The 18,772-nt window shown below is 35.9% G+C and overlaps 2 protein-coding genes across 9 annotated transcripts in view; both read right to left on the bottom strand.

Annotated features, from left to right (window-relative positions):
* Positions 1-2,628, bottom strand: part of cgnl1 (cingulin-like 1) — a 41,622-nt gene extending 38,994 nt beyond the window's left edge. Inside the window, exon 1 of the mRNA XM_073836973.1 lies at positions 2,507-2,628. The gene's annotated coding sequence lies outside the window, so the exon portion shown is untranslated. The remainder of the gene's footprint in view (positions 1-2,506) is intronic.
* Positions 2,629-13,996: 11,368 nt separating this feature from the next.
* Positions 13,997-18,772, bottom strand: part of tcf12 (transcription factor 12) — a 180,471-nt gene continuing 175,695 nt past the window's right edge. For all 8 annotated transcript variants that reach the window (XM_073835961.1, XM_073835962.1, XM_073835964.1 and 5 more), the window contains one exon: positions 13,997-16,576. The gene's annotated coding sequence lies outside the window, so the exon portion shown is untranslated. The remainder of the gene's footprint in view (positions 16,577-18,772) is intronic.

Raw genomic sequence — 18,772 nt, 5'->3', positions numbered from 1 at the left:
AAATGATGACTGCTATGATCATTATTACATCCATCAACAACACCTCAATTGCTTAGGAGCCATTCTTGTCTACTGCTGCTCCGGCGTCGAAACAATGGTGGTCGTACTGTTCACTGCTCACTCAGGGCGAGTCTAAGGTAAGAGGGCCATGTCAATCAACTATCGTGGGCGTGGCCTTCTTTGTGACCTCACACAGGCAAGAAGCTGAAAATGGCTTGATTTAAAAAACGAAACATTATTTATAAGGATTAAAAAAATACCATTGGGTGGATTTTTTTATTATAGAGTGGTTGTGTACACACTACACACACTGCCAACACACATTTATGTTCAAACAACATGTAAAAGTGAGTTTTAAATCCGATTACCTCCGATTACCTCTTTAAGACTTAAAATAAGATCATTTTTACTTTTCAGAGCCCAAACCAAAGATAAACTAAAGCTTTTAGAATGATCCCCACCACAAAGGTTGTTTGGACAAAACAGGACCTTGAAAGCCTTTTAAACATATCCATTGCTCAGGGTTTGGGAATTTATTCTGAAACAAACATTGACACAGGCACGTGCCACAATCTTTGTAGCTATTCCAAGGAACTTGAGTTAGATGACTTGCCATTACAAACACTGCAATAATAAGCACTAACTTCATAAGAGCATGCCAAGCATGCAGAAAATTAAGTAACTGCAAATTAAGTAACTTTAAGCTTGGTCTCAGACTTTGTAATCTCAAGCATATTGACATTGCTGACTAAAGCTAACAGAAATTGCAACGTAGGTTATATCTCAACAAAAACAAACAAAGGTAAATGATGTCACTGTACAGTATGGGGGCTGTGCTAGAAAGATAAGCAGAGGAAAAAACTGAGGAAGTCAGATTTAGTATTCAATTGTCTTGAAACAGCTGGTGACTGAATTGTCTGTCAACAGCTCATATCTTTATGGAAATGAACTAAAGTATAGCGATGAATGAAGCGACAATTTCATGTAACTTGGTTCTTCAAGTACAACTCATTCAAAATGCTGCCATTTTTTGACTGTGTACGACAGTGTCATCACCTCCAAAGAACTTCAGTGACATACGCAATGAGCAACAGTATTGTGCCTCAGGAATGGCAAAACACAAAGCTGCAAAAATATCACCGCACTACAGGCATCACACCAGGCAACCGGCTATTATCAGTTTCTTCTGGACCCCACTGATAACATCCTCTCACCTCAAAGACAACAAAAGACTGCATGAGTCATATTGATGTCTTTGTCGCAACAGCAAATGGTATGACCAAAGCATGCAATGTATTACGGTGCATGCAACCTGTGAGATCCCTGAGGGCTTGACAATGAAGAAAACAAAGACGGCATTGGTTCATTTTCAATGGGCAAGTAAAGAATCTGTTCAATAAAGAATGAAGGTGACACTAGAGACTTCAGGTTGAAAGCATAAAATTGGAAAACTACTACAAAAACACATCATAATAAGGGAAAGCTCTTCTCATCGGCCAACACACTCAAGAGAGCAGAAGAGACTCAAACTTTCCAGGCCATAGAGGGGGATGAGAAAGAACAATAAGAGCAAGTTAAAAAGCAGCAAGCCCCCTTATCCACAAGGAACAGAGCTCTGCTGCAGAAAAAAAGGATATGACACAATAGCCTCTTTCAGCTCCTGTATCACATGTACTATGTGCAGAGAGACTCAATGGTGTTAATGTAGCTCCTTTCCTCTCATTGTGCCCACTGGAAATGTGCAGCTCCGAGTCTGACAGGGAAGCTATCTCAGGCTGGGCCAACTCTTGCAGCAAGGCCTCCATCTGCATTCTCAACTGTTTCAAGTTTAACTCACACTACCAACTCCAACCGTGGCCCTGATCCAGAGCAAAAACATGACTATAGCTATGGAACATCAACAAAAAAGGTTCAACAATGAGGTTTATGGATAATCATTCTCTAGATGACAGAGCAAACACTGTAACTCTGTCAGGAGGAATAACAGGAATGCTCAGCCATCTTACAATGAACTTTTTTTGGGTTTACTTACATCAGGCAGAGTGCATGAATTGTTTTAAACTACATATTTTTAATGATTTAAAAAAAAAATTAGGTTCACACTACACTGTAAATCTTAGGCTAGTGAATAATGCATCTATTTATTTTGGGGTTGCATTTCTATGCACTAGCCTACTTAACTAAAACATGCACATGGTTGAGCCAAAAGCCATATTTTGTATTGATTTCTGCATACTTATTAATGTTTTGCGTAATACCAAACAATCATCCTAACATGCTCCAAGCACTGCAGGTGCAGTTTAATAATATAGGCTAGTTTGGTTTTTCATACAAGAACATTACCTGTTTGGGTGCTCAGTTTATAAACTTTAATTTAAATGTTGTAATACATTTTAGTAAATCATTCACCTACTACCATGTTGCCCTAATGCCTCTAGAATAGCAGAGATTCAAACATATTTTTGTTTTGTTATAAAAACACAATAAATCCAAAAGCACCGCTTACCGCTTTCTGTCGTTTATCCAAAAAAATGCGTTTGTTTGTTGATCAAACTCTGTGAACAGCCGTGACACAAAGCGAAAGCCCCATCTCCTCTCAGTTAGTCAAAGTCACTTGTTGCACGTCTTGTTTTCAGACTAGTTTTACTTCACGCACACAGGCTATTGAAGAGCGTAAAGCCCCGCCCACAGCCCCATCACTCACTCCACCCACCGGCTGCGGCCTGATTCACGATCAGCTGATCCGCTCAACATGAATGCCGATCACAGCCCATTTTTGCATTTCACCTGATCTGAAGACACAATGCGCAGAAACTGGGTGTAGGCCATCCAAGCCCTCATGCTTCCAGTATCGGCGAAATCAAGGGTTTTCATGTGATAATGAATTATTAAGAGAAGATAGAGAAAGTAGGGCCATTTTAAAGATGGGAACAAACATGTTACTTGATTTTCTAGTATTGAAAAATGTGTAAACACTGAAGAAACCCCCAAGATAAAGATTTTATTAAATAGAATGAATGAAATAAATAATTTCAAAAACATTCGATTAGTGCTAAAAATCTAAGCACCCATATCGGATTTTTTTTTTTTTTTTTTTTTTTTTTTTGGTCGTGCATAGCAACGTTTTGTTATGTCAGGGACTGTCTGCGGAAGGATGCGCGTCTTTATTATGTAATGGTTTGGATCTGTTTTCTCTGCTGAAAAAAAAAAACATCACAGAATTTGTAATGGGTTAAATGATTATAATATGTATTGTACTGGTTTTAATGGAAACTGTATGTCTGTTGGTTTATATACTGGTAATAATTGGTCGCCTATTGGTGTCATGTTAAAAACCACTAAATCCTAATGGAAAATATTTAAAACACACTAGAGGAAACCATTTGTAATGTTTAAAAGTTAGTTTGTAACGGTATTTGTAGTGGAAACCATTAGAATTTATGTGATGGTTTCTGTTTGTTTTGTTTTTAATATTTAATTAGCCTACTTGAATTTGCCAAGTAAAAAGCAAAACAAAATAAATAACAATAACAATAATTTACAAATAAAATACAAAAGTTTGGGAAAGTATTTCTTAGACTTAGATCAAAATTTAGAGATATAATCAAATGTGGTTATTTAATCACCTTTCTTTTTTCTTTTCTTTTTCTCTCTCTTTCTTTTTTTAAATAATTCCACATGGTTAATTTCCATGTGTCGTTTGTGTGTGGTTTAATGTTAATGTGAAAGATTTATTTATTTATTATGATTTAATTGTATAGTCTAATACTGATTTTCCTCATCGTTCATCATATCATCATCATAAAATCATTTTGTTGAGTTTGTTTGGTACTACAATAAAAAAAAAACTTAAAAAAAAAAAAAAAACTTAACCAACACGTTAAAAAATAAAGATTCCAAAAGTGTGTTTTTGCAGTGATGCCATAGAAGAAACAGATTCCCCAAAGAACCTTTCAGTGAACAGTTCCTAAAAGAACCATTTTGAAAAAGCTTTTAAAAATCTAAAGAACCTTTTCAACTATAAAGAACGTTTTCTGCATTTAAAAGGTTCCATAGATGTTCAAGGTTCTTAATAGAACCACTGATGCCAATAAAAAATCTTTAATTTTAAGCGTGTAGGCATATAGCCTATTTTATCTGATGTTAAGGGGGAAGAACCTTTCAGTGAACAGTTTCTAAAATAACCATTTTAAAGAACATTTAAAAAATCTAAAGAATCTTTTTCAACTATAAAGAACCTTTTCTGCATTCGAAAGGTTCCATGGATGTTCAAGGTTCTTCATAGAACCACTGATGTCAATAAAAAAAACTTTATTTTCAAGCGTGTAGGCTACATATTTCCTATTTACCATCTGATTTTAAGGGGAAAGAACAACTTGAGCGAATTTCGTGATAAAATCATATCAAAAATAGATTAGATAAAAATATTTTCCTTACTCTCTGTATCTGGCCTACAGGAACTGTTACAGATATTCAGCATTACACACTGACTAAATGATGCCTTGACAGCTGTTTAGACTGACAGCGCCATCTAGTGATAAAAGACTGCAGACAGCATATTTGCATAATGCAAATGACAGCACGACTCGTACAGTGATGCCAAACAAACGTTAACACCCAAGTGTCTTCACACTGCTAGAAAACCGATAGAAAAAATATTATAATGTTAACAGAACAATTACAATCAACCTACATGATAAAAAATATAATTGAATAAAGTATACTTTTGTTGTACAGATTAATGTACTCTTGAAGATGCACTGGCTGCTTTCTAAGGGTGTGCAGTTAACACATATCATCAGATTTGACTGTGACAGACTGTCCTCCCCCAATAGAAGTAGGCCTAGTTTCTGACAGTTTAAGAAAGTAAGCAACACGTTTTTTACCCCAAGTGTTTCAATTATACCTCTAAATCTGTCACAGTAAAGAAGAAAACCTCCTTAATATAATACGAGGAGATAAATGGGTCACCGTCTGTAGAGGAGCACTACAAGGTGAGAACTTAAGCAATCATTTATCAACCATGTTTGTTTGTTTTGTTTTAATTTGCATAATTATTCTGGCATCACTCACTTATCCTCATATCATTTCCAAACCTGTTAGTAACAGAACTCATTTATTCTGTAAACTTATAACTAACCATAACTAAGAGCAAAAGCGACTTTTGGGTGGGTATCTAGTGGAAGACACCAGACCTTGGTCGTGGGTCTGCTGTATTTTCATTTCACTGTGTGGATGCAGTCAGTCTTGAGGCTGGGATACTGTGGAGTTGCAGGGAAACACAAAAGAAACTCTATTTAAAATCCCTGAAGCATGTTCAGCAGGGAGCGCTGTCTGTCCCTGTTTGGGGATCCGGCGTTGCAGTGTTTTCTACATGTGGCTTTGTTCTTGCATTCAGCTTAACATATTCAAAGTTTACACACACACACACACACACACACACACACACACACACACACACACACACACACACACACACACACACACACACACACACACACACACACACACACACACATACATAAGTGTTATTATTCTGAATAATAAGACATTTATTTCTTCACTTTAAAAATGTATTGCAGCCCATTTAAACCCATTTTCACAAATAAAATCAATTTTAAAAAGACTTAGCCTACTTTCCTCTATTTTGTCTTGCGGTTTGTATTGAAGACGCCATGACAAGTTAAAAAAAGAAGTAAAAAGCACGCCATGAAACGTTTTATTGTACTGCGCCCTGTGTAAACAGTCCCTTATGTAAGCTGCATTAATATAAGTTACACATACAGTTGAAGTCAAAAGTTCACATACAGTACACCTTGCAGAATCTGTAAAATGTGAATTATTTTACCAAAAATACTGACCTGAATAAGATATTTCACATAAAAGATGTTTACATATAGTCCACAAGAGAAAATAATAGTTGAATTTATAAAAATGATTCTGTTCAAAAGTTTACATACACTTGATTCTTAACACTGTCGTTACCTGAATGATCCACAGCTGTGGTTTTTGTTTAGTGATAGTTGTTCATGAGTCCCTTGTTTGTCCTAAACAGTTAAACTGCCCGCTGTTCTTCAGAATAAACCTTCAGGTCCCACAAATTATTATTATTATTTTTTTTTAGCATGTTTGTGTATTGAAACCCTTTCCAACAATGACTATATGATTTTGAGATCCATCTTTTTACACTAAGGACAACTGAGAGACTCATATGTATGGAGTTAGAATTGTTGCATAATTCCAAATAAATACATTATGATCCACAAATAAATGTAAAGCGATTGACAAAAACAACCATATACACTAAGTAAATAGAATGAGATCCACAAATAAATCTTAGAGTTCCACAAACATGAATTATATTCACAAGTAAAAAAATTTGAATTGCAAATAAAAAACATACTCGCACATATATTTTTTTAATCCTACAAACACAAATTCGACCTGCATTTATATGTGAATTGTGTACTGTGCATTTATAGATCGCTACGCATATTTGTGGATTGCTCTCTGTGCATTTGTAAATCGCTGCGCGTATTTGTGAATTTTGAAACAATTCAAGCGTCAAGACGCAAACTAATCCACAAATGCATGGACTCCACCCACCTTTTACTTAAGCCAATCAGATACCGGCCACGTGGGGCTGACCAATCGTTGCATGTTCTTGCTCCAACCAATCACGTTTTTACGGTGACCGTAAGGGGAAACCTTCGGTTCACTTATGTTTGTCTTGGCCACTACATTTAACTCGTGGGAACCTGATATTATTTCGTGGCCACGTGATATTAATTAGTGGGAACATCATATTATGTTATATGTTATTCGTCTCATATTCGTTATTTTTCCTTTCATTTTGATCTCTTAACTTTCTGAATGTAGGTTCTATGACTGGGATATTTACTGGAATGCAGTTCAAAGGTTGAATTTAACATATATTGTATTTTATTTAGTCTATTAATAGACAAATATAGTGTTTCACTAAAGAGTGAATTAATCACGTAGTTTCGTTTGGAAATCATTTATCGTCAGAGTAAAATAGGCCTACATGACATTCCTTCTATTATAACTGATTGTCTTTTTCGTAGTTTGTATTATTATTATCGTCATCATTATTATAATTATTACTATTATTATTAGCCTACATTTTATATATTTTTATTTTCGTTTATATTCGTTTCCCCCTTAATTTGATCTCTTAACGTTCTATATGGAAATGATACTTAAAATGCTTGACATATATTATATGACTTTATGATTGTAATTATGCTGTGTGTTGCCCACGTTTCATTTACAAATGAAACTACGTGAATGATTCATTCCTCAGTGAAACAGAATAGTATTATATAGTTTAGTCTATTATTAGACATAACTAAATAAAATGTTTAATTTCAACCTTTAAACTACATTCCAGTAAAAATCAATCATATAGCAAATGTCAAGCATTTACAGTATCATTTCCATATAGAACGTTAAGTAAAGAGATAGAAATCAAGAGGGAAAACGAATATAAACAAAAATAAAAATATATACAATAATAATAGGCTAATAATAATAGTAATAATTATAATAATGATGACGATAATAATAATACAACTACGGAAAAAAGAAGATCAGTTAACGTTAATAGAAGGAATGTCATGTAGGCCTATTTTACTCTGACGATAAATGATTTCCAAACGAAACTACGTGATTAATTCACTCTTTAGTGAAACACTATATTTGTCTATTAATAGACTAAATAAAATACAATATATGTTAAATTCAACCTTTGAACTGCATTCCAGTAAATATCCCAGTCATAGAACCTACATTCAGAAAGTTAAGAGATCAAAATGAAGGGGGAAATAACGAATATGACAAATAACATATGCTAACATAATATGATGTTCTCACGAATTAATATCTCGTGGCCACGACATAATATCAGGTTCCCACGAGTTAAATGTAGTGGCCAAGACAAACATAAGTGAACCGAAGGTTTCCCCTTACGGTCACCGTAAAAACGTGATTGGTTGGAGCAAGAACATGCAACGATTGGTCAGCCCCACGTGGCCGGTATCTGATTGGCTTAAGTAAAAGGTGGGTGGAGTCCATGCATTTGTGGATTAGTTTGCGTCTTGACGCTTGAATTGTTTCAAAATTCACAAATACGCGCAGCGATTTACAAATGCACAGAGAGCAATCCACAAATACGCGTAGCGATCTACAAATGCACAGTACACGATTCACATATAAATGCAGGTCGAATTTGTGTTTGTAGGATTAAAAAAATATGTGTGTGAGTATGTTTTTTATTTGCAATTCGAATTTTTTTACTTGTGAATATAATTCATGTTTGTGGAACTCTAAGATTTATTTGTGGATCTCATTCTATTTATTTAGTGTATATGGTTGTTTTTGTCAATCGCTTTACATTTATTTGTGGATCATAATGTATTTATTTGGAATTATGCAACAATTCTAACTCCATACATATGCAACTATTACAGAAGGTTCAAACGCTCACTGATGCTCCAGAAGGAAACACAACGCATTAAGAGCCGGGGTGAAATCGTTTTAAATTTGAAGATCAGGGTAAATTTAACTTATTTTGTCCCCTGGGAAACATGCAAGTATCTTCTGAAGGGCAGTACTAAATGAAAAAAAAAAAAGATGTTTAGACAAAATAAGAAAAATGTACACATCTTTGTTCTGTTCAAAGGTTTTCACCCCTGGCTTTTAATGCATCGTTTTCCCTTCTAAAGCATCAGTGAGTGTCTGAACCTTCTAGTTGCAAATGAGTCCCCCAAGTTTAGTGTGAAAAGATGTATCTCAAAATCATACAACCATTGTTGGTAAGGGTTCAAATACACAAAAATGCTGAAAAACCAAAAAAATTGTGGGACCTGAACATTTTATGTTACTTTTAACTCAGCCAATGTGTTATTCCTGCTAATTTCTACACACTAAAGTGTTATAGTTACACAATTAGTGTCAATTATGTACACAAAACGTCTTAAAATAGTCACTAGTCAAATAGTCAAAATAGTGTTCCCTACAGCAACTGGAAGTCTCATACATTACTAGAAAACAGCACACTTTCACATTGAAAAATAAGGTGGATACATCCATACATTTTTTAGATTAACATTAGTTCGTAATTAAAAATATTTTTTTAGTGAATTGAGTATCAGTTTAATGGATTAAGCAAAAATGTATTATTTTGCATACAAGTGAGAAAGTCAAGACATTTTAAGTAGAGGATATCAACATTCAAAGATAGCTTTTCTTCCTAGATTAAGTTTATACATCGCTTAAAAAAGGTCATCGGACACCACGTTAACAGAATTTGTCTAGGGGCCATGGTTTGGCTGATAAGCAGCACTGTAGATTAGTAATAGTATGTTTAGAAGACATCAGTTCATGAATTTGAAATATAAAATCTGGTAAATATAAAACTATAAAACCGTGGTCATCAAATGTAAACCCAATAGCGATTTGACTGAAAGGAAGAGAGTCAGCAGGAACGTTGTGATCAAATGCACGTCAGCCTGTGAGCTCCTTGTTTGCGGTCCAGCAGCAGAAGCCAAGATGCTCCTGTCAGCAAGCCCACCATGACACTCCCTTGCTGGGCTGTCCCAGGCAGCCAGATCCACAGGAAGTTAGCTTGCAAACACGGTGGTCCCATGCTTATAAAACATTGCCCATTTTTCTAGTTGACTTCAAGTAAACACTCCAGGGTACGGTTTTGATAAAGGCAGGAAGGAATATGCACACAGTCACACACACACACACACACACACACACAGGGAGGAAATGGGACAAAGCCTTCCCACCCAGCCAGCGGAGTTGGAGCGGCCTCCAGATGAGGTGTCGTGCTGGAAGGCTGACAGAGTCAGAATTGGCCGAGGTCTCTCCAGCATTTAGCAACCTCTTCCCCAGCGCTGTTCCTGTCTCAGAGCAGATCTGGGGCCCAACCTGTCAGCGCAGGACAAATCCAATGAGAAAGCGTCTCTCGCACACATGTACGGAGACATAATTTAGGGCAGATGTGTAAGCCAAGGAGATGAGTTCTGGGATTTAGTTTAGTCTTTTAATTGGACAGCCAGGACTGATGTCATTGCATAAAAATGTACGGATGAGATGAAAAATGAGAAATAAACAGAGTGAACTGTTATTAGAGCTTCATGAGGTATGGTGGAAACTGCATTGCGCAGAAAGACTCTCTGGCTGTAAACCATTCACCACTACTGGGACAAAACAGGTGCTCCCATATTTCATAACTGACACAGAAATGGGAAAAACAAATAATTTAATTAGGAAGCAAACTCAATTAACACTGGGAATACGTGGGAATATGCACACACCCCGCAATGAAAGAACGTCAGTCAAGGTTGTCATACCCCAATGCTATTTTCCCATGATTGTTCACTAGAGACACAAAGTATGTTAGTCTTTCACTCAAGTTAAAGACAGATGTTGAACTCTTACTCTTAAAAGAAAATGTTTTCACACAATGTTTTCTCACAAAGATATTTTTTTAACAATAAAACACTATACCCTTTTTCCTCTTAAAATATTGTTTTCACACTACACTGAAAACAGAAAAGGGCTCCATAGTGCTTTTTAAAGAAGACAAATGGAAATGAACACAATGTTTGTGCAGTTCTTTAAACAGACTTCCATCAGAATCCATCAAAAACACCAAAATGAAAATTCTGTCATCATTTTCTCACCCTCAACACAAAAGAAGATAATTTGATGAACTGGTAACCAGTTTCTGTACCCTTAAAAGGATAGTTTTCCCCCAAATTAAATTTTTTAATTTTAATTAAAAATTAATTATTCACCCTCCTGTCATTCCAAACCTGTAAGAACTTTTTATTAAGATACAAATTAAGATATTTTTGATGAACTCCCAGAGCTTTCTGACCCTGCATATACAGCAATGGAATTGCCACATTTAAGGCCCAGTAAAGGACATTTAATGTTAAAACAGACGTAAAATAGTTATTATTTTTGTAGTCGTTATAACTGTTGAATAAAGCCAGTTGGCGATACTTGGATGTAAACAACAGCATTAATTGCACGATTAATGTACTACTGAATACGTTGTTCTGCTAATTTATGCTGTCTAAACCATGGAAAAAATGTGTGGAAGCTGCTAAATCATATAGAGAAGGATTTAATAAGAAGGAAAGAGCACAATATTTTGAAAAAACTCAAGTTAATAGGTGGTAAAGATACATATGAACAGTATTAATTAAGATATCAGCCTAATATTTCACCTACCTGAACAGAAATGATAAGAACAAATACGAACGTTGCCAATATTCTTGCCCTGGAAATCCTGGTTCAGTTTGGCCAAGCACAAACACCTTTTGATCCTCAGACAGTTTTTTGCAGTCTTCTCCTTGATTCGTTATCACTTTTGGCAGTCTATAGTATTCCAATGTTTTTCCTGGTCTGACCGATTAGTACAGCCCAAAACATGACAATGATTGATCATTTTCAGCAGCAATAATCAGGAAAATATGCAAGTTCCATTCAGTTCAGTGGCATTGTTTACACTCAGTGCTGCCAGTATGGCCGATAGATGCCCTATTAGCTCCTGTTTCTGTACAGAAACTGTCCGCCATATTGGAATGTCAAAGCTGGTCCGTGAACACTCGAGAGCAAGTTGCCGGTGCATCTGCATGAATGTTATATGCATGAATTATACTTATAATGAATAGAACGTAAATCTATATCTTAAGTATACTTCAGAAGATGCTTTTGCTAAATCAACTAACAATACAAGAGGACAAATCCATTAGCTAGCAAGGCATTTAATAGGTACTTTAGTTTAAAAACCTGTAATATCGAGTTAAGACACATTAAACACATTCTTACCTGTGAAAGTTTATCGAGTTTCTTCAGGTATTTAAATTTAGGTGGTTTTTACAAGTTTTAGACGCTGCACTGTGTTGCGGCATCTTGAAACTCCAAGATGGTGGGCCTGTGAACGTGTCTGGAGAGGTCAAATGTGGCATCTAACTATAAATATCTATGGGAGCCAATGTTCTGACTTAGGCCCCGTTAACAATGTTTTAAAATAAAAACAATCCTCATCTACACTGGCGTTTTCACTGCATTTCAGAAACGATCTCTGTCCACACTTCACATATTTATATTGAGCACGATGTTATTGTTTACACAGTCATCAAGAATACGCCATAATTTCTCTGGTCTCAGTTTTGGTCTGTTTACACTGAAATGCAACCCTGGAGTTTAAAACTAAAATGGGGTCTGCAGTGTTTCCATTTTTGAGGGACGAAAACTCCTGTATATTTTGTTTCAAAACAAAAACGCTCTAGTGTAAACATAGCCTTAGAACCCACATGCCCTGCACCTTAGTTGCAAGCAGAGGAATGCACATGCATGCTTTATGTTTTTTTTTTTACTCTTTCCCATTTTCTTCCATTATATGACTGACAGACTGCAACGGTTTGAGTTAAAAATCTTTGTCACCTACATCTTGGATGTCCTGGGGGTAAGCAGATAAACAACAAATTTCCATTTTTGGGTGAACTATCATTTTAAGGTTTTGAGGCTGACATTTTTTGCAACTTGAACCTTCATCTCCCTCCACTTTCCTATGGGATTAAGGTCTGTAGACTGGCTAGGCCACTCCAGGTCCTTAATGTGCTGCTTCTTGAGCCTCTTTTTATTGCCTTAGTAGTGTGTTTTGGGTCATTGTCTTGGTGCAATACCCATCCACAAACTATTTTCAATGCCCTGGCTGAGGGAAAGAGGTTCTCACCCAAGATTTGACAGTACATGGCCCCATCTATCGTCACTTTGATGTGGTGTAGTTGTCCTGTCCCCTTAGCAGAAAACATCCCCAAACCATAATGTTTCCACCTCCATGTTTGACGGTGAGGATGGTGTTCTTTGGGTCATAGGCAGCATTCCTCCTCCTCCAAACATGGCAAGTTGAGTTGATGCCAAAGAGCTTGATTTTGGTCTCATCTGACCATAATACTTTCACCCAGTTCTCCTCTAAATCATTCAGATGTTCATTGGCAAACTTTAGATGGAAGCTTGTGCTTTCTTGAGCAGGGGACCTTGCGGGTACTGCAGGATTTCAGTCTTTCATGTGTAGTGTGTTACCAATTGTTTTCTTGGTGACTATGGTCCCAGCTGCCTTCAGATCATTGATAAGATGTAGTTCTGTGCTAATTCCTCACCATTTTCATGATCATCGAAACTCCACGAGGTGAGATCTTGCATGGAGCCCCAGACTGAGGGAGATTGACAGCTATTTTGTGTTTCTTAATCGCACCAACTATTGTCACCTTCTCACCAAACTGCTTGCCGGTGGTCTTGCAGCCCATTCCAGCCTTGTGTAGGTCTACAATCTTGTCACTGACATCCTTGGACAGCTCTTTGGTCTTGGCCATGGTGGAGAGTTTGGAATCTGATTGATTGATTGCTTCTGTGGACAGGTGTCTTTTATACAGATAACAAACTGAGATTAGGAGCACTCCCTTTAAGAGAGTGCTCCTAATCTCAGTTTGTGACCCGTTTAAAAGACACCTGGGAGATAGAAATCTTGCTGATTGATACTTATCAAATACTCACTCATTAAAATGCAAATCAATTTATAACTTATTTGAAATGTGTTTTCTGGAATTTTTTTCACTGTTCAAATAAACCTACCAATAAAATTATAGACTGATCATTTCTTTGTCAGTGGGCAAATGTACAAAATCAGCAGGGGATCAAATCATTTTTTCCCTCACTGTATGTTCCACAGAAAAAAAAAAAAGTTATTCCATACATTTGGAACGACATAAGTACGAGTAAATGACGACAAATTTTTTTAAAGCTTTGTATATGAGTTTTGTATATGTACAAAAATCACAAATCCTTCAGCACACATAATGCTAAGCTTTGACTCAATAATTCAGGTATGAGTGAGTTGTAGATAAACACCAAATGCAGAAAGAGGAAAATAAAGGCACATACAATTGAGTTAAAAAAGATGGCACATTTATTGCTACATAAATGTTATATACATATTGTGTTTTCTGTTACAGAGACAGAAAAAAAAAAAGAATTCGACTTCTTACTGCTGGTTTTCTGATGTGCATTGACAATACCTTGAATTTTGACATGGGTACAAATCGTTCATCAACCAACAATGCAGACTGGAAACAGAGATGGAGAGCACATCCTCTGGAACATCGAGCTCGTACAATACCCCATACGTACTAGACTGCGAGCTACAATCCTACTTATGTTCTTAAGATGCTATCGATAATCTTTTTTATAATAATGGACAGGTTATGGTAAATAACCGTACATTTTTTTACTATCTAATATAGTAAAATAAAGTAAGAAACTTTTTACTCAAAACTTTTGATTTCAAAAATCTAGAAAGAGTAATATTTAGAATTCAAGAAATGTTCTTACAATATTATTGTATAAAAGACTAACTATAGTGAAAAATAAGCCAAATGTTTTTTTTTTTCATACATTTTTTTTTGTTATGAGGGAAAGCATCAGGGCATACAGCAAAATCTAACATATCCAACAGAGGAAAAACAGAACACAGAAGAAAAAGAAAAAAGGGAAACAAAACAACAGACAAAGAGATGACTCATAACCTCGATTAATTTTCAGCCGGCAAAAATACAAGCTCTTGAATACTGAAATGTATAACAAGGCCACAAAGACTAGTGGATTTCACGATCATTTCGTAAAGGAAGGAAACTCTGCACAAAGCAAAGAAAGAGAAAAAACACAGACGGAAAATAATGCTGATATTCTGAAATCTTTCCTTAAGTTTTGTTCTTTTGACTTGGTATTCGAGAGAGACAATGCGGCAGTCTTGTTTCAATGGTGTGAACGCATGGAAGACAAACAGACAGGAAAGAAAAGAGAGATCCAAAGCAAAAGAAAACATTTTTGGTCTTAAAGAAAAACGCATACATTAGAAACTGAAAGTGGTGACTGCTGCTCTCTTCAGATTGACAAAGAAAACAAATAATGTCAGACAAATCCTGATCCAGACTGGCTTTGTTCATCATTTCCACTGTCATTTGAATTCATAGAGCTTCTCTTTTTTTCGAACAGACATTGCGCTCACATTCTGCTGATCAAGTATCAAGTACTTCAATGCATGAGGGGAAAGACAAACGCCATTCTAAGTAACTTAGAACATCCTTCTATTTTCACACGACAAATATACGCTTTACTATGAAGCCTAGAGAGATGCTTTGTATACAATTACAAATAAACATATAACATGTGGTTACTTTGAGTATTTCTTTTTTTTGTCTCTTTTTTAAATTGTTAATGGTTTTAGAAAAACAAAAGAACATAAAACAAAACTTCAATTCAGGCCAGGTGAATTAATGGTCTTCGTTTTAAATCCAACTCTTTTCCAACAGTGCCATGTCTCACGGTAGAACAGAGATTCCTCAGTACAGATGCCCTCGGCATAACCACGGCTGTTCGACCAAATAAAGTAACGTTTGAATACAAACAAACTGAAGCGGAAATACGTCTTTCTCTTTACCCTTAACACTATATGGCAAAGGAATCAAAAGGACGAGACTGCGTCCCCTTTCCCGTTTAAGACACTAAGAAATATGCAGGGAATGCTGGGGTTTTGTAACGTTCTGCTTTCCGTATCTGTACTGCTCACTAATGAGTATAAACATGTCAGCTTGTGTTCGACCTTTGACCTTTCAGTAAAGCCAGAGTTTGCCGTTCCACCATCGGGAATCTGGTCAAAAACGCACAGGCTGATCCCATTTGGCCTCACTCATAACTTTCTGTCTGTGACGAGGACTCTGAGCTACACTACTCACATACGTCATAAAGAATTAGGTAGTTTTGGTTTCTCATGCTGTCATTTGTGGAATGAATGTATGATAAATATAAATAATATATTATTTCTTTTTTCTTTTTTTAGACACAGGGATCCTTGAGTCTTTGTACGTTCCGATTCTTTCACGAGGGCACGGAATTTGATCTGAATATATTAATCTCATCGAGTTTAGAGGCCCTTCCACAGACTCCGATGTGACGGACAAACTGCAGATCTACTGAAACGCCACCAGCTTCTCATAGCAATGTCAGAACTTTCCCTTTGAACATAGACTTACAGCTCAGTAACATAATAAATAGGAAAAAAACAAACAAACAAACAAACAAAAATGAAAAGAAAAAATTGCTGTTACAATGCATTCGTCAATTCAGTTTAGGCACAAGGCAACTTCCACGTACAGGGTGGAGGGGGTGGCGACAGTCTCTGATTGTACAGCTGCGGCACACGGCTTGCAGACAGCGATATGTGCTGAGGGGCTTTTATGCTTGATACTTTTTTTTTTCTCTGGTGGGCAGAAAGTTGCTTATCGATATGGGATGTCTTCACAGGGAGCTGGGCACTTGCCAGTTTTCTTCTATCTCAGGATTGCTTAACGGTGGAATTTTGCTTCGAGTGGTCTGTCTTTTCAAATTTGTGTCACAAACTGTGAGTCCTGTCCGCCCGTGGAAAGCAAGGTCACCGACTCTGTCTAACACACGCCATCGGGATCCATTTGATCTGAAAGTGAAGGAAAGATAAGGACATTGGTTATGACCCACTATACTGACACTCAAATCGCATTCTTATGTGTATATACAGTACCAGACAAAAGTTTGGAGTTAGTAAAATTGTTTATATATATTTACTTTTAGAGAAATGAATACTTTCTTTCAGAAAGGATGAATTAAATTGTGGCAGTATAGACATTTACACTACCAGTCAAAAGTTTTTGAACAGAAAAAAAAGTCTCTTCTGCTCACCAAGCCTGCATTTTTTTTTTATCTAAAGAACAGCAAATTCAGAAATATTTTTTACTATTTAAAGTAACTGTTTTCTATTATATATTTTAAAATGTAATTAATTCCTGTGATCAAAGCTACATTTTCAGCATCGTTACTCCAGTCTTCAGTGTCACATGATCCTTCAGAAATCATTCTAATATGCCGCTTTGCTGTTCAAGAAACATTTATTATTATTATTAAAATTCTAAATATTTAAAAAAAAAAACAGTACATTTTTTCAGGATTCTTTGAAGAATCCTGGACCAGCATTTATCTGAAATGAAAAGCTTTTGTAACATATACTATACTATTCAAAAATAATAAAATAAAAATTATATATATATATATATATATATATATATATATATATATATATATATATATATATATATATATATTTAAGCAGCAAATCAGAATATTAGAATGATTTCTGAAGGATCCTAAATGTTAGACATTCTGCTTTGAAATCACAGGAATAACTTTAAAATATATTCAAATAGAAAACAGTTATTTTAAATAGTAAAAATGTGCCAAAGTTTTACTGTTTTTGCTGTACTTTGGATCAACTAAATGCAGACTTGGTGAGCAGAGACTTCTTTAAAAAAAAACCTTTAAAAATCTTACTGTTCAAAAACTTTTGACTGGTAGTGTATAATGTTAGAAAAGATGCATAATTCAAATAAATGCTGTTCTTTTGAACACTCATTCATCAAAGAATCCCAAGAAAAATGTGGTTCTTCAAAAATATTAAGCAGCACAGTGGTTTTAACATTAATAATGATAAAAATGTTTTTTTGAGCACCAAAATCATCATATTAGAAGGATTTCTGAACCATGTGACACTGAAGACTGGAGTAATGATCCTAAAAATTCAGCTTTGTCCTCACAGGAATTTGTATTTTAAAACAGAAGTTTTTAAAGTTGAACAAATTTAAGTTGTCATAATATTTCATAATAGTACTGTATTTTTGATTAATTAAATGCATAACAAAAATCTTACCAAACATTTAAACAATATTGTAACTGTATACACCAGGAGTAATATAATCTCTAATTAGAAAGTCTTCCAAAACCCAGTTTAAAGCCCTGTTCAGACTGCATAATATTTTTTATATTACGAGTCACGACAGTCACTTTGTCAGATTATGCCATTTTGATTCCTAAAATCTTATGTTGCAAACTAGAAACATGTCAGACTACACGTTGCTACCTGACCATTCATCGCTGTCATCAATACGACGGGACTACACAGAAGGTGCCATGAGCATAAACAAACAATGGCTAGCAAACAGCGTGTTCTGCTCTGTCTTGTCAGAAAAGCCCAAAAAAGAAAGAAATCCTGACAGTGGACACAAATCTGGATTGCATGAAGAGGAAAAGAGGTTTTATTCACTGGTGCGGTAATCCCTCATCATAAATGAAAGAGTATTGTTGCCATAGCTCCACAAACATTTCTTCACTGTGAAATTCCAATTAGCAGTACCAGTACCATCGTCTCTCTTTTGTTTCGGCTTGTTTAAAAGCATATATGAAGATGCTTCTGTGCTCCTACTGGCCAGTGTCACAGATGTGACGGAACTCGTTGTGGACGATGGAAAAAAAATATTAAACATGCTAGACTTTCTGTGGTGATGTTGTGAAACATCGCAGACATGGCATTGGTTGTTGTCCACTATGATACACTACACAAGATTAACTGATTGAATCTTGGGTCCCGACGCCCATTGTCGTTTACGAATCCCCACGACACCCTACATCAGGGGTTCTTAACTCTGGCCCGTGAGATCCATTATCATGCAGAGCCTGAACAAGCTATCAAAGTCTTTAGGGTCACTAGAAAGTTACAGGCAGGTGAGTTTGATCAAGGTTGGAGCTAAACGCAATTAAACATTTGCAGCAAAATGGATCTCATGATCCAGAGTTGAGAACCCCT

The sequence above is a fragment of the Garra rufa genome, chromosome 3, assembly GCF_049309525.1.
Source record: "Garra rufa chromosome 3, GarRuf1.0, whole genome shotgun sequence".
NCBI lineage: Eukaryota > Metazoa > Chordata > Actinopteri > Cypriniformes > Cyprinidae > Garra > Garra rufa.
This window is presented reverse-complemented; position numbering and strand designations above follow the sequence as displayed.